The sequence below is a fragment of the Parus major genome, chromosome 8 (assembly GCF_001522545.3).
Source record: "Parus major isolate Abel chromosome 8, Parus_major1.1, whole genome shotgun sequence".
Classification (NCBI taxonomy): Eukaryota; Metazoa; Chordata; class Aves; order Passeriformes; family Paridae; genus Parus; species Parus major.
This window is the reverse complement of record NC_031777.1, coordinates 26842829-26860702: the sequence shown is the minus strand read 5'-3', so window position 1 is coordinate 26860702 and position 17874 is coordinate 26842829.

Below are 17874 nucleotides of genomic sequence, written 5' to 3'. Positions count from 1 at the left end.
CTGAGGCTCAGAGCATCCCTGTCCGATGCTTCCCAGCTCTGGAAGCAGTTAATGCACAAGGTGCCAGGAAATGGGGCTAAAAATACGCTGCATGTTTGCTCTGAAGAGCATGCCATGCTTTCCACACGGCTTTTTCAGCGGGATTCTTCAAAACAGCCCTTACAGAACGTGGGATTGTTTTTTTCCCCCTGCACCTATTTCAACATCCCAAACAGAGCCACAGGCAATGGGTGGGTTCTCCCCTATCCTCCTGCAAGGCCAGTGTTCCCAGTTCTCTCAATCCTTCTGGTGGGTTTTGCAACATTTGGCTATTTTGAAACCAAGATAAATTTCCAGACCCATGTTTACAGCAAACGGCTTGAAAGCACAGATCCTAAACCCCAGAAGGCCAACAGACACAACTCTAATTGCAATGTTATCCTAATTCCAACTATTTTAATTAAGCACTTGGATTGGTGATAGGATTGTGCTTTTTTCCCCTGTCTTTTGGAAACATTTCCAGAAATATGAATAGTCTCAACAGCTGGGCAGGAAAATCGGAAATCAAAAGTGTGCAGAAAATGCTAATTAAAATGGAACCAAATTGCAGAAAGCTCAGCATTTTCCATGCCATGCTTTCCTGTCTGGCTTGGCTGTTCTAAATTCACCTCTCCATGCTGCAGCAGGAGCTGGCTGCCAGCATCCTTGTGCTGAGACTTTGGGAAGAGAGGTTATTCCCTTTTCTTCCCTTTTCAAAGACACGGGTCAGAAAGTGCTTCCTGCATGGATCTGATGGCTGGGTACAGCCATTTCCCTAAGCCAGCCTTGGAAGTGTTGCTGTTATCAATGGAGCAAAATAACACTTGTTCCACAAAAAACCAGCCAGGAAACAGTTAATCCCAATTAGCTCAAACCAGCAGATACCGTTCTTTATATTTTGGCAGTTCTCGTTTTTGAAGGAAAAAATATGTTTGTGTTCTTGGAGTCTGCCTGAACAATAAAATCAGATGCCAATTTTCTGGTCTAAATTAGGTGAAAGACCAGACTTTTTATCATATGTGTGTGTCTGTGTGTGCTGTTGGGTTACATGTTTATTTTACTCTTCTGTGTATTTAACAGGGAAATCACAGCCTGCCCTGCACATGGCTCAGCCTGGCAGAGGAACACGACAGCCTGGTTCACTCACTGAGGCTGGAAATTCAACCTGGCACCAGGAACACCCGAGGCACTATCAATTGCAGAAGGAGATATTGCCAAAAGATAAACATAATAAAGTCAGTCATTGTCAGCATATCAAGCTGAAGCCTTTCCAGGGTGGATGAATAAGGGGTTTAAACTTTTGCACTGGTTGAAGTGTTTTCACGTCCTATTTCAGTGGGAGCTGAAAGACATCCAAGCCCTGGGCTTCAAAGAGGCTAAAAATCAAAAGGATTAATGAGTGGTAAAATACCATGGGAAAAGAAGTGAAGCTGGCACATCCTCCATGGGACACTGTCCATTGTGAGCACACAGCCAAGGTGCAGGCAGCACTGCCCCCGTGAGAGGGGAGGCAAAGGAAAAGGCAAGGAAAATAAACACGTTTTCAGCTCCATTCCACACGCTGTTCCCACCTGCTGGGATCAGCCATGGGAGCCTGGCCAGGGGAGGATAAAGCCATGTCACACCTCTCTGTGGAGCAGGTCTTGGGCTGGGATCAGCCATGGGAGCCTGGCCAGGGGAGGATAAAGCCATGTCACACCTCTCTGTGGAGCAGGTCTTGGGCTGGGATCAGCCATGGGAGCCTGGCCAGGGGAGGACAAAGCCATGTCACACCTCTCTGTGGAGCAGGTCTTGGGCCCCATGGACCCCGGCTGGCACGCCATGAGAGGGGCACAACCCAACCTGTGCGACAAGAAACCTCAAACACCCATATTTTCCCTTCCACATGCGAATGAGCTTCCCATATCTTGTTTCCATCATCCCCTCTCCTCAGATGTCACTAATTTCCAGGACAGGCGGGAGGATGCCAGACTCACAGCCGGCGCAGACGCCGGCACGCAAGGGAGCAGCCATCCCTGCAGCAGAGCAGGAGATCCAGCAGAACCCAGCCAAAACGGGCCTGATTCTTCAGCCAAATCAGCCAGCAGCAGCTCTGCTCACAGCACCATGCTCCCCACCCACAGCTCCTCCAAGCCCTCTCCTCTGGCCAGCCATGGATCTTGCTGGCCTCTGCTCGCGGCTCACTTAGCCAGGAGAGCACCTCGGGCACTGAATCTCAGGCACTGAATCACTGGCACCCCTTTAACTCCCTTTAACTCCCTTTAACTCCCTTTAACTCCCTTTATCTCCCTTTCCAAGCGTTTTCACAACACTAGAGGGAGACAGGATTCAAATCAGGCTTTGCAATCACAAATCCGTATTTACCCATGCCAGAAGCCACCCCAAAATCCTCGCAGAGCCCAGTGCTCCCAGGAGAAGGTGGGTGCCACCTCTGAGCACAGCCCATGGGCAGAGCAGACCCTTTGCAAAAGGGGGCCTGATATTATTATGGGGATTTCACCCAAGAAATGCACATAAAGCAGACAAAAATTCAGCACAGGCTTAAATTTAAGCACATTTAAGAGCCTGCTGGCACGAGGGCTCAGGAAAGGATTGGGAGCCACACACCACATTACTTTTAATTGAGCTACTGTCTTCCCATATGGTTTTCCTTGGGGAGACCAGTGGCTGGCTTATGAGTTCAAGTAACATCACTGGTTAAAAGAGCACTTGAACAATTGTGGTTGGCAGCTCCCTGAATAATACGAATGTTATGGAGTGTCGGAAAATGTCGTATCATCAATTTTCTGGTTTCCTGCACTCATTGCTTTTGATCTCCACTAGAAGATTTATTGAATGGCTTTTGTTTTTACATTAACCTTTTTCCAAATCACACCGATCGAGAGCTAGAGAATTTTTTATTATTATTATTATTGTTTTATTGTTTTTAATTTTTTTTTTAACATACAAATCTTTTTAAAGCTGAGGTTTTTCCATTCCTCCCAGCTTTTATTGTTTGAAGCAAAGGGCTGTTTTGGCAGGTTTATGAGATGGAGTCTGTTTTGCTGACAGATATGTCTGATAGATTGCTTGTCCGTGTTTTATTTTTGGAGCCATTGCTGCGTTATCTGCATTTGAAAAACAATTCCATTTGCTTAAAATTTAAATCAAATATATGGTAATATCAGCCTTGCTTACCACCAGATCTTATATCTCCCCTGTGGAGGCTCTTGCCCTCAGTATGAGTGAAGTGTAATGCAGAAGAAAGTGATTCCTTCCCCCCCAGCAATGGCCACATTCTGTCATTATTGCTCACAAATGAGAAATCATTTCTCCCCATGAACCATGTGATGTCTTGAAAGGTGAATATAAAGACACTTCTTGTGCTGCCTGGCTAACCCAGACATGCCATTGATGAGTGTGAAATTAAAACATTCCTCAAAAAATAAAGATATAGCAGCCAGGACATTTGGCTTGGATGATTCCCTGCAGCAGTGAATTTTAGAGTGACCACAGCGTGCACAATTAGTGATGGATTGGATGGATTGGACGTGGAGGACTGTAAAGATTATTACCTTTAATTTGTCCCACGTATTTAATCATTTGTAGCTTTTAAGCTCTGCCTTGGGATCACATCCCAAGAATTTGTTGTTGTTTAACGAGACCATTTTCACTAATCTGTACCACACCAGAAGTTTGAGGTGGCTTAGAGAAATAAAACTGAGAATTTTTAGTGCCAATGCTTCTATGCAAGAGAGCAAGCCAGTGAATCAGTGACCCACAGAGCATCCTGAGTTGGAAGGGACCCCCAAGGATCATGGAATCCTACCCTGTGCCTTCCTTCAGGTTTAAATGATACCTGTTATCATCCTGGGAGGTCTTACAAGCCCATTTTATTCTCTGTTAAAAGAAGAGGAAAACACATCTTTCATTTAAGTTGTATAAAACAGAGGTGCCTCCTGCAACACAGTGAGACCTTCAGTGGCTGTTGTGGAAAAAGAAAAAAAACAGAAAAAAGCCCAAACCAAACAAACAAACAAAAAAAGGAGCCCATTTTCTTCCACTGTTCTTTGCTTTCAGACAGCCCAAACATGTTAATTTTGATTTGCCAAGTTTGTTGTTTTTTGGTTTTTTTTTTTTGGTGAGCCAAGTTCTCCCCCTCAAAGTCCATGTGTGACAGTGCTGATGAACTTGGCCTTGTTGATTCTTCTTGAAATAACCTCCAGCCCCAAAATAACCCTGCACACACACTAGCACCACTTCCTGAGTGGGAATCGCAGGGATGGGACAGGCAATCTGGGCAGCTCAGGACTGAACAAGAACTGAGGCTGCTCCAATTGTCTATAAACACAGCTAAACAAGGCAGAGTGTCCCTCCTCTCCCTCTCAGCATTCTTGTTTCCCCCTCTCCTATCTCAGCTGAATTTTCCTGCCAGCTTCCTGAAGACACTTCCAGATTTCACATCATCAACATCCTCCACTTTTATTTGGTCAACGCCCCCTACGCTTCGAGCCCTCTGCCCAGCTCCTCCAGAGCTGCTCCTGTGCCTCCCCTGTCCTTAATATCTTAGCAATAAATGAAAAAACACCATTCCTCTGCCAGGTACTGGAATGCTCCAGGCATTTTTATTCCTTCCCTGCTAAGTGGTGAGCACAGGTCGCTCCACACCAGGGTTACCCAACAGATTTACAAAGGGTGGTGGAAGGACTTATTGCTGCCAAATCTAGGCTGGGAAGGGCATCACACTCAGAGGGAGCTGATGTGGTTCTGGGGGTTGCTCCTGTGCTGTGAGGGTCCTTCCAGTCCCACATCAGTGGGGGCATATGAGGAATGGGACTGTCCCCTGGTAGGAGGTCGCAGCCACCGTGTTCCCCAAAAGGAGCAGTCCCTCCCAGCCACATGCACAGTCCTTGGATCACCTCTGCTGGGAATTCCCAGAGCTCAAGGCACGGCCAGCTGGAGGTGAGGGGTGTTTGTGCTGACCACACAAGGTTTCCTAGCAGAAGAGTTGCCTGGAGAGTCAGCACAGATGGACACAGGGACGCAATTCTTCTGGAGACGCTGCTGCCAGCCAGGTAAGGTGCAACCTTCATGCTGCTTCTTCCACCTTTGGAGAGCTTTAGCCACTGGTGCAGAGCACCCACACCCTATCACATCATTGCCCTTTTTCAGCTCTTTATTTTGGCACTCAGCAACACAGGAGCTCCCCAGAACTCCAACTGTGTACAATGCTTTGTGGAGACGTGAGTGAGCAAAAAAGAGAAAGGGCACGTCCTCTACTGCAGGAAGCAGAGAATCATAGAATCACTTAGGCTGGAAAAGACCACTGGGTCCAGCCATTAACCCAGCACCAAACCATGTCCTCAAGTGCCACATCTACATGTCTTTCAAATCCCTCCAGGGATGGGGGCTGCACCTTTGCCCTGGGACAGCAGTGCTTGACAATCTGGTGAAGGAACTTTTCCTGAGAACTTTTCCTTTTGTTCAGCTGGGGTCAGCTCTCCTGGTTGTGTCTCCTCCCAGCTTCTTGTGCCTCTCAGCCCCCTCACTCATGAGCTCCCAGGGCACTTTTTTTGGTAATTTTTTTGGTTATTTTGCTCCCAGGATCCATTTTTTGGGCACAGACAGGCTGGCAGAGCAGGGCTCACCCATGCTGGGAGTCAGCCCAACACCAGGGCTATGGTGGCACATTAAGGGCTAATGTGTGACTCAGCATTTGGGTGCTCTGCTGGCCTGGCAGGAGGACCTGCAGCAGGCAGAAAGGGCCTGATTTTTGGAAACAGCATCACGTGGAAGGCAGACACGCTCCAAACTGTTCAGCTCTGATTTAAGGAGAGGCTGAGTAACCTCAGCTTCTGCAAAAGTCTTTACAGAGGCATTTGGCGCTTCAGCAGGAGCTTTGGGAAGGTCTTCTGACACATGAGAAAGCAAAAGATCCTGCCAGGAAAACTAGGTTGAGGAGCAGCAAGGCTTATTTATGGAGAGCCATCAAATGGGCTGTCTTTATTCCCCACAATCGTATCAGAGGCACCGATGGACAAATGCCCTGCTTCTGATGTAAAAAATATGAAAGCAAGGGTTGCTTTGAGAACTTTCTATTTTGTTTCAGCCACATTTTGCTAGTATCAGATGCAGCCAGGGATATAATACCCTGCCTCAGAGCAGCCAAAGATAACAGGCAAAGCTTTGCTAGAAAGGATGGCTATGAAAGATGAGCGAGTGATGAGGAGGATACCACATCCTGCATTTAACCAGCAGCAGACAGGCACAGAATCCCTGTCCCCTCACCTGTCAACCACTGTCTCTGCCCTCAGGAAGATGTTTTTTTGACAGCCTGGTATTCATAAGTAACTCTCATGCTTAGATGTCATTTGAGTGCGTGTAGCATTGCCTTTTAACAAACTCTGGGCAGAAGCCAAGAGCATCCTTTGCTTATTTGCCATTTTTGTATTTATAATCAGGGAGGCAGCAGCTTTTCTGACTGTTCACATAACATGAAAACTGGCAAGGAAAGCTTGATGGCTTTAGGTGCAGCACTCCTGCATTTACTACTGCAAATAAAGCAAGTTGTTGAGAAGAGCTTAGAGCCAGAAAGCCCCAGGATGCTGAAAAAAGTACTGACAATTTCTGTGCTTTACCCTATTGCTTTTTTCTTCAAGGAAAAGGATGGTGTTCTCTTGAGGCAGCATCTTAATCCACCTTGCACCACTACAAAAAATAGATTGGTAAACAGAAAAATAAACAAAACAGGAAGGGGGCTGGTTCCTGAATTCTAACATTTTTGCAGCAAAGATAAAGAAAATCTAAGTTGTCCTTGTTTAATATTCAAGAGATAACAATTATGGAGACATTTAGGAGCCAGAACAGCTGCCTGCCCATTGCCCCATCATGGAATTTATGTGTACACTGCTGGAGGCTTCCTGAGCTTCAAATGTGATGTATTAAAGAGAAGTCATCACCTTCGTCCATCTATGGCTCTTCCAAGCAAAAGAACACAACTCCATCCTAACCAGGGTCACCATCTCCCTCATGGCAGGGAAAAGCAAGACAACACGTGGCATTTGTCAGTAAACCCAGCCAGAAGCACAGAAAGTGTCAGAAATATAGAAAACTGTCAGAAATACAGAAAACTCTCAGAAACACCGTCCAACCCAGCTGGACAGAGAGCTCCAGGTGAACAGGAGCCACACACTGGATTAGCCTTGATCAGCTCACATCAATTCTGACAATTTTTTGCCTCTATCACATGAGCAAACAGCTTCAAGGAGGGACTTGTAGAAGGACATCAAGAAACTCGTGCTCCCTGAGCACTCGTGCTCCCCGAGCAGCTCACTGAGCTGCCAAAAGCATCTTGGAGGTCACCTGGAGACCCACACTGCCAGAGGAGAGGCTGCTCTCAGCCTCCCAGCACCACACCAGGGATGACAGCAATGTGCAGCTCGGCCTCAAAGAGCCTCACAAGAAAAAAAAAACCAACTGTAAATTCTTTTTTCCTCCAATAAATCTTTCCTTGCGGTGAGAATCACTGGAGAGTTTAGTTATTTTTTCCGATACGCAAAAGGCAGCTGCCCAGCCCAATGCCTGTGTAATATTTACAAGAGCAAAACAAATGAGGGACGAAATTAAAGCTGAGCAGCCCCAGGAATGGGATGCAGGAATCCTTGGGAAAAACATGCTGCCACACATGGCACACCAGGAGAATCCTGCTAATGAAAAGAGAAGGAAAACCATCCATGACAACGTACTGAAGGCTCCACCACTTCAGCATCAGTGCTATGTTCAGTACCTCATCCATGCACCATACCTCCAGGGCTGGTTAAAAACAAGTTATTGACACCCCCAAACAGGCAAGCACAACTTTTTCAAGAAAACAGAAAGACTGGAACTAAAAAAAACTAAAAGGCTCTGGAAAGAGTCAACAGGTCATGGATTAAAAAGAAATGAAGCCAGTCTGTATTTTCCAGCTTGACCTCTTGGGCCAAAGCTTTTCAGGCCCTGCATGAACCAACTATATTTATGTCTTGAAAATGCTCAGAGGTTGCATTTAATTTCCTTCAGGGGTGGAAGATGCATCTTCAGATGATGTTGTCCATCAGAGCAGGAATGGTGGTGGATGTCTCTCCTTCATGGGTCCTGGGCTCCCACCCCAGCTCTGCAGATCAAGGGGGACCAGCTATCATCACAAGGCTGGTGAACAAGAAGAATAGCAACACCAAGAGTCAGACTGACAGCAAACACACCTTTCTCCTCCTCATGCCAACTTCATTGACTTTTCCAGATCATTCATGGCTCTCTTCACCTCTCAGTGAGTTACCAGCTCACACAACAACCCCACAAAATATGGAGACTTTAACATGGAGACTTTAACTTTTGATGGGGTCATTAACACCAGTAGGGCTGAAGATCCTCTGGTATCCTTTGGCACAGCAGATTTTGTTTCTCAGTGCAGGCAGCTCATCCCTGCCTGACCCATCATTGCCTTCATGTCCTCCCAAAACATCCAAGCATATTTGGATGCTTCCAAATGCATCCAAAACATGCTGAGCATATTTGTCCCAGTCCAGCTTTTTGGCTCCCAGCAGCTTTGCTGTACTATTAAAATAACACCCTTTTGTCATCCAGGCCCTAAACACCTCTCTGGAGCACTTGTGAAAGGACTGAACACCCAAGGGCTTCTTCCAGGCAAGAAGACCTCGCCCTCCTCACAGAAGCTGGGCTGAGGAGGCTGATAATCATCTTGTGATCACAAATTACTTTTCACAAGGTCCATTTATGAGGTAACGGTTGGCATGCGGAAAGCATTTCATTTCGCCAGCAGCTCACTGAAAACGAACCATCGCGAACCCTAAAAAGAAACCCTGAATCAAAGGCTGCATTCTTCTCTCCCACAGTGACCCCTTTGTTTGGATCTGCCCAAAAGTTTCGTTACGAAGGTCTGATACAGGAGCCTTATTAAATTGTGATTGAATGACGTGTCCGTGTAGCAGCCTGCTCTCTCTGCTGTTGATGTGGGCTGAATTTCTTACTTTTAAAACACACAAGCTTATGAAGTAGCTGTAATATCTTTTCCCGTGATTTCTGGGGAAAGGAGGGTCTTTGCTCCTGCTCTAGCCATACCTGGCCTGGCTCCAGAGGATAACATTTTCATTAAAAGTGCATTAGGTGCACGGTTCACCAGGCAGCCATCCTGACAAAGCCTTCACCTGCCTCAGATGCCTTCATGGGCTCTGCTGAATGACTCTGGCTTCTATAGGAAAGAGAATCACCCATCACTGGGTTGACTTTGAGCTGCTTTTACCACCACTTGCATCCAGTTTGTTCACACTGCTTCCACCTAACTCTGCGTTTGGGTATTTAGAAGAGGAAGCACAAGCTGAATCGTGGCTCAGGCCAGATAATGGCTGATTACTGGAGCAGCAGGGCTTAGAAAGGGTTAAACAGGAGAAATTCAATCCCAAAACCTCCCCATCATTTCCCACCAAGTGTGAGCTCTGAGCCACCAGCAAACTCGCAGCAGAGACGCATCTTTCCCTTCAGATGACTCACTGTAAATAGTGCCTGGTGATTTACGCACAGAAAAATGCATTTAACACGGAAATGCACAAATTCGTACGTTTTAAGGCCAGAGGAGCCGTCACAAATGTTCAGTCTGGCTCTCTGGAGAGTGCAGCCTCACCCAGCAGCTCCTGCCCGAAATGCACGGCTTCCATTGAGTGAAAGCATCCCCAGGGGAAGGCTTGAAATACTTTCTCCTAATATTTGTCAGGAGCAATGTTGTAAAAACAGAATCAAAGAGTCATAGAATGATTTGTGCTGGAAGGAACCTTGAAGATCATCCTGTTCTACCCTCTCCCATGGGCAGGGACACCTTCCACTATCCCAGGCTGCTCCAAGCCCTGTCCAGCCTGGCCTTTGACACTTCCAGGGATCCAGGGACAGCCACAGCTTCTCTGGGCACCCTGTGCCAGGGCTTCCCCACCTTCACAGGGAAGAATTTCTTCATAATATCCCATATAATTTGAAGCCATTCCCCCTTATCCTGTCACTACAAGTCCTTGTAAAAGCAACTCCATGCTCGTTGAGTAGACAGCAGATCAAACTACCCAGAGAGGTGGCAGAAACTTTGATGGGAATGTGGGTGATTTCTGGGAGATGCTGGCAGCCTTTTGGCTGAATCAGCAGGAATCCTCCATGGGACACATGTCCCAGGCTGGCTGCCTCACAACCCCAAAGGCTTGGATCACAGAGGCACGGCCTCAATTGTCCAGCAGAGGCCATTTAAATCATGCCTTACAAAGAACAAATGTGTGTAAATATTTGTGCAAGATAAGATCGGCGAGTGGCCGAGCAATATTTCAAAGAGCCGAGCCAAGGGCAAACAACAATTTATATGTGCTGCTCCAGAAAAATAAAATTAGGAAATGCAGCAGTGTGTTTATGTTAGGGTAACATTTGCTCTGGAGTGGGTTTCTGTCAGTGGATGTCCCACACATGGGACAGGCAGTGGAAACACGAGGGCAGGGCATGAGAAGAGATTTATCTGAAGAGATCTCCTGAGGGACTCCTAATCAACCAGCCACAGGACATCAAAAGGCTTTCAGGAAAGGTTGGTGGGTCTGTCAGATTGACATACACAGGCACAGGCAGCTGGTTGCTAGATTGTATTTTATTCAGAGCAAACAGTCAGTGAACATGAGATAATCAGAGGTAATCCACCTTTCTTAATTCAGAAGACAAAGTATGTTATCTAAAATAGCTGCAATGCTTTCTGACAAGGATATATTTGAGATTTTCTCCTTTTAAATTAATGTTTTTCTTTAATACTTATAGCCCAGTGTCACAACCCTGAGGGCACCACCAAAAACCATCCTGAACTGGAGGTTCAGAGGTGCTGTCCCACCCTGCCTCCTTCTGCTGGCCCAGAATGCTGTCACACAGAAGCAGAATCTACTCACAGAGAAGCCAGAAGAAAATCTGCATAGTTTATAGGTGAGAAGAAGACACTACCAGTCTCTCAAATGGTTTAGCCCAGAGAAGGCATAGAAACTGCCAGCTTTTAATAAAACCCCCTGGGGGTAACCACGGGTGACAATGAAAATCAAGTCTTTTTGCACCTCGGTTGCATTTTTTTATCACAAACCAGCTTCTCTGCATCCCTTAATTGCTCTAACACTTTAACTACAGAAGTCAACAGAGCTTCTTCTGCCACAGCCACCCCCATCCTCAAGCAGGGAGCCAAACCCCCTGACCCTTCCCACCACCTGGTGGAATTCATGCACTGACAGCAGGAGCTGGTGGGTAATCACAGTGCAATGATTTGAGCTTTCAGTTGTAGCCATCAGATGTGAAAACACCAGGATCCATGAGCTGGGCAAGGAATGAGAGAATTGGGAGAGCCACTGCTGCTCCAACCACCAAACAGCTGCCTCCCTCCCTCCCTTCTTTCTCCAGATGCTTTGCATTTCCCCCTTTCTTCTGCCAGGTGTTTTTAGCACATCAATGCTAAAAATTTCAGCCTGTCCTAGGATTCCAGCCTGCTTTTAACTAAACTGCCATGGATCTGTCTCCATGGAAGATGTTTCTTGCCAGAAATATTATCTAATTTGTAAGCATTTTACGATTTTTTGAGAGTCATAAAATACAATATTAGGAAACAAATGGGCAACGGAAAAGATCCCTTCTGGTAGCCAAAGTGACCATATAATTGATTTTTATGAACAGCATCTGAAGAAATGAGTCACAACCCATATGGCTGTTTTGGAATCCAGATATACATCGTGTTTTAAGCCTCTCAGAAGATTTATCCAATTTTTTCACGTATAATCAGCGGTCATTAGACGAGGACATGAATCATTACGGCTCCTCAGGCTGAGCACATGTTTGAAGGGTGAAGGCTTCACACATTCTCGCTCTATAAATACCCATCCAAGGTTGTCCAGAGCATGAGCAGCTCAGATGGCAGAAAGTAAAAAGGTATCGCAGAACAAACTGCAGACTCATTACAGAGCCGAGGCCTCCTCCCCCCCGATGGGTGTAAATGTTATTAGCTTAGGACATGGTTCAAACTCCAGTTGAAGTCAGATGGAAAAACTTTACCTCTGAGTCGGGCTGTGTATCCTCTTTCTCCATGGCTTAACCATTTTCTCATAGCTTGGCCCCAGCCGGTGATGAGGTTGGGTTACAAGTTTGCTCGCTCAGCTGTGATGCTACACAAATAACACCCACACAGTTCACATGTGCACACTTCCCATGCACAGCTGGGCTGTCCAGAGGTGCAGAAACATCCCTCCTGTGGGCCCACACTGGCACACCTCACACACAACACACCAGCCTCGCTCCTGGGTGCCTGGTGCAGCTCCTCCATCTCAGTCCACACTCCCTTCTTCAGTGCCAGAAGGTTCACGTTCACCCAGAGCTGACACAGGAATGCATGCTGCATCTTCTGGAAGATGCTGAGAGCCCTGTTTGCAATGGCTCCAGACTTCTGCCTTCCAACTGACCCAGCAGCAGTGTGAGAACTTTATTTACAATGACAGTAGATGCAACAGGTACAACTGGGCAGCTCTGAAACCACAATTGTTAAATTAAATCACATTCCAGCCCCAGGTGCTGGTGCACTAAACCCTTCCTCATGGCATGCAGCACTGGGACATTTATGTATCACACATTGTGCCAGTTTTCAAGGGCTCCCAGAGACAAATGTGTCTCCCAGTACAAAACAGCCCTCTTGTTCCCATGGATATCTCAGCCAAATAAATATTTTGCAAGTTCATTTGCTGCAGAAGAAGTAAGTCAGGGCTTATGCAGGATGCTTCAGGCACAGCACCTCCAGTGCATTTCTTTCATCCACCAGGCTTCCATGCAGCCATCACAGCTGCCCAGGAACACCTGAGGTGTTTGGCCAAAATTACACATTTTTACCTTTGGCAGACTTTTAGATCCAGGAGGGAAAGTTATGGTCCCATTCAGCTCCCTGTGAAACACAAACCAAAGAGTCTCAGCTGATAATTTCTGCATCAAGCCCTGTGGCTTCCACTTGAGCTGGCACCAGCCACATTCCCAACATGCTACAGCTACTCTGTTATGTACCTTACACTTCCTGTGCTCCTCCAGGTACAGCCAAGGGGAAAAGGGATCTGCAGCCCCTCTTCTTGCCTTTTTACCCTGATGAATGAGGAAACCAACTGAGTGCCAACAGTGTTTTTAAAAGCTGTCTGGTCTCGGAGGCGAGTAAAGCCTCTGCATTCCTCAAGAACCGACGATGGGGTGGTGGGGAATAGACCAGGGTCCATGATCTGTTCCACAGGTTTCACTCCACAACACCAGCACACACTCAAATCCTGCTCTAAAGGGAAGCTGAAGGATTAACATTGGCTCCCAGACCTCTCCTGTTGTAACAAAACTCCTGCCTGCAGCCTGACAGAGGCACTAATGGGGTCTTTGATGACGACTGCCAAGGGAAGGCTCCAAGACAGACGAAAATTTTGAGGTTAGAATTTGAAAGGCAGTCAATCTTAGCCTCATATTCGTGTTACAGCACATGATAAACTATTCCAGAGGGAATTCTTACCAGGATGCTTAAAGAAATTTTATGAAGAACTAGTCATTCATCCAAAATGAGGATGAAAGGGTGACATGTTACCTAGGAGGAAACAAAGAAAGGCAATATTTTGCCCTCAATTTTATTGTGTTTCTAAGGCAGCTCAGTCAGATAAAATTTGGAAAGACATCTGAAGATGAAAAGGCCTGTACAAAAAAACAGATCCAGAGGATCATAATTTAAGGAAATATTATGCCAGTTGTAGCAAAAGTAGAAGTTTTCATATTTAAGTTATTTCATATTATGAAAGATACCAAGACTAGCATTCTTCCACCAGGAGATTTCCCAGATTTCCCACCCACATAGAGTCTGAAATCTCTCTATAAGGAGTTGTTCCCTATTTCATAGATCAAAGCAACAGTCCCCATGCTGGCAGCCCAACTAGAAATAGGGCTGACATGCACTTTTGCATCTTTAGTCTTGACTTCAGTAGATCTGCAAGTGTTTCTGAGCACATGGAGGATGACTTTACTCCTTGAATGTTGGGGGTATCTATCTGGTTGGTTGCCCAGTTATCAGTGACGATTAAATCATCTCCAACACGGCTCAGTGCTGATGTGGGGCTGGGGGATCTGTCCCCTCTGGTGAAACAGGAATCTCTGTGGTGCCAAGGACCCAGGAGAACACAGCCAAACCCAGGCTCATGGCCTTGGAAAGGCTCCCATGCCAAGAACAACAGTAAATAACCTGCTCTCCAGCAAGAAGCATGAACATTTCCAAGCTTAGCTGGGGCCTCTTCCCTCTTTTTTTTTCTTTTTTCTCTTTTTTTTTTTTTTTTTTAGCCTGAGAAAAGTCAAAACACTTTGGGATGCCTTGAAAATACAAAACAGCAAGTGCTGCTGAAGGGGATATTTGCAAGGAGCCCTGCCATGACCTCAGCTTTTAAATCATTTCAATCAGAACGACTCAGAAGTCGTGCCAATGGCAAATTATCCCCATGCAACACAAGAAAGGAAGCTAATCCCCACTCCTTGATGATAATTGGCACAATGAGAAACACCTTTCTGACATGATTTAGCTCCCAGCCAAAACGCAGGCTGTCTCAGGAGAAAACCTCTTCCAAGGAGCAGATGATGACAAAGTCTTGAGTGGTGCCTTGCCCCGCACCAGAGGTGTTCAGCAAACAGAACACCTGGCCTTCCTGGCTCATCTCTGCAGCTGGCCACCAGCCATGGCCCACCTCCCCATGGCTTTGGACACAGGGAGGAATTCCTTCTCCTTCCCAGTGGCCAGACAAACTTGATTTTCCAGCTATTCTACGGAGGAAATAATCCCCCAGGTGATTATGTGCTATGAGGGTCTGTGCAGGGACTCAGCCCTCGTGGCTTTTAGTGGAGCCGACTTCACAGGAAGATTTTTAGTGGGGGGAAAAATAATTCTTAATTAACGTGACAGGGAATAGATGTGATGGTGAAACTCCAGGCAGATGCAGGTTTTAGTCCCAGGTGACTTTCCAGGCACCTACCCTCATGCCCAGGCCTGAACTGGCTCTTTTTAAGGGAAAAGAAATAACATTTTCCATATAACTCGGAGGGGTGGACTGAAGTTTTGTCACAGGCACCCACAAGATGACAGGTGGAGGTTTCAACCAGAGTGCTGCCAAGGAATCCTGGAGAGAGAATTACAACAAAACAGAACCACCTCAACCTCAAAATCTCATTGCTGCTGTTTTCAGATGGTTTGAGTCTGGGAATCAAGAGCTCCTTCAGCCCTTTCCAGCCATACCCCAAGGTATGGGAGAGATGCAATTCCACTCCAGTGACTTGATCACCTCTAACCCCTTAAACTGGTAAAGAACAGCAGAACCAGAGGCTTAAAAAGGTCCTGGAAAGATCTGGGAATGCTTTTTTTCATGTGCAAAAAGCCCCAGGTGCTGATGCAACCCACCACACGTATCACCTGCTCCCAAAGGCAGGGAAAGGAGGCATCTTTAGCCCTGTTTTCCCAGCATAAGCAATGAGCAGGGAGCATTTGCACAGAAATTTAGAAAACAAAAAACTCCCCCAAACTTCAGTGGTTGCTGTGCAGAACCAGTTCTCCTCTGGGAGAGATAAGATGAGAAAACACAAATCACTTGTGACAGATGACAAGGTTGGTGGGGAATGCACTAATGGGAAGCACACACATCCCAGGAGGATGAAAGCAGTATAAAACCTTATTAAAAAAAACAAAACAACTGCATGTCTTATTGGGTTGCTCACTGTGGTTCCTTTTACAAAATATACATTCATTTAAAGGCAAATTTTGATTTCTGCTATGAGCCCAGTATTACACCAGTGATGTGAATTGGCATTAAAGGTACAGTAAGTCTGTGTACACCCACACATAGATTGGACCCAGATTTATACAACCTGGAGAAGAGAAGGCTCCAGGGAGACCTTAAAGCCTCTTCTTAGACCCCAAAGAGGCTCCAGGAGAGCTGGAGAAAGACTTGGACAAAGGCATGGAGTGACAGGACAAGGGGGAATGGCTTCACTGACATGGGGCAGGGTTAGATGGGATATTGGGGGAAATCCTGCCCTGTGAGAGTGGCAAGACCCTGGCACAGGGTGCCCAGAGAAGCTGTGGCTTCCCCATCCCTGGAAGTGTCCAAGGCCAGGCTCAGTGGGATTGGAGTGACCTGGGATAGTGGAAGGTGTCCCTGCCCACGGCAGGGGGTAGAACTGGGTGATCTTTAAGGTTCCTTCCAACCCAAACCATTCTGTGATTTACTGTTTGTGTCTTGTGACATGAATACCCCCAGTACCTGCTCCCAGGATGTGCAGGCATCCCATGAGCTCAAAAACCTACCAAGGAATACTGCATGGAAAAATTGCACTCCAGTCCTTAATCATTTAAAGGACTGATTTGATTCCTGAGATGCAGCCCGCTGCTTTCTAACAGCACACACTGCTTTTATGAGATGGTCCAGAGGAAAACATCCAGAACACTTATCAGCTGAAACCACAGGTAGCACACAGGGAAGCAGGTTAAGGCAATAACATGTTTTCCACAGGCAGCCATGCCCCATGCACACGTGGAAAGCCCAGGGGACAGCTAACCCCGAGTGCAGCTGTTGGGTTTAGTGCCCACGGAAAGATTTATCTCTAACTCTCAAACAGGCAGGAGTTTGGTAGGGATTCAAGGAAAACAGTAGTGGATCCCCTTTCATTTAGCATCCTGAGGAAGTCTGGGCAGACAAGTTTTAGCATGAAACAGCCACAGGTAGGAGCTGCTGAATGAGGCTCAGCCCATGGGAGGTCAGCAGCAAACGTTGCCTGCCACCCTCTCCATAACACATGCAAACCAGCTCAGAGTGCTCAGGAGGACACCAGAACCAAAAGGATTTTGTGTCATTGGAGTCAGGAGGTGATGGATCCACCTTCCACTCTGGGAATTGGAGTTTAGAGGACATAAACAGCTTTTAAGAAGGGTCTTGACCAATTTATGAAAAGAGATCCAAGATGTGGACTTCTCCAACAGCACAGGACACTGACCCACCACATCTCTCAATCCAAACATCCAAACATTTGTGCTACTCACAGCAAAACATTTTTGGGTTAGATATTTGCTGGACCAGCTGCAAACTGTCATCCTAAACAGTTTTCTGCGATCCCAGCTATAGCATGTTGCTCATTTTCATTACATCCCGGTTTTCCATCTCTGGGTGTGCCTTACCAGGGTGAAATCTGACTCTGCCACTTAATTAATACCATAACTGCAGACTGTGACTGCCTGCCCTGTGCTGAGCACCATCCCCACGCTCCGAGGTATTTGTTGCCGCGACAAGGGAATACAAAGCTTTACACGCAGGAGATGGAAAAGGTTAAAGTCAATATTTTGGCTGGTGGAAATATTTATGGAAAGAACCCGTGAATTAGTGAGCTGCATTCATTCCACTGACATTTCCTAACTGCGTTAACCTTTTATATTTCTTGTGGTTGGCTCCTGTTTAATATGTTCTAATTATATGAGAACCAGGAAGCAAATGAATGGCTGAGATTAAACAACAGCCGTAAATACTGCAGGACAGATTCTCAGCACTGAGCCTGTAGATTTAAGCCTCTGAGTTCAATGCTGAGCAGATGAGACACATAAGGCCATCAGACACATGTGCAGAGCTCAGAATTTCTTGCCCACTCACTCATTTGAGGGCAGAACTTGTCCCTTTGATGGCACCGCGCTGATGTTTCATTGCGCGTGGTGCGAAGCTCGTCAGTTCAGCCGGAGAGGGTTCACAAAGGACAAATAACTTCTGCAAAAAGCACCATTTCCTCTGGCCTTCCTACCATGAGAAA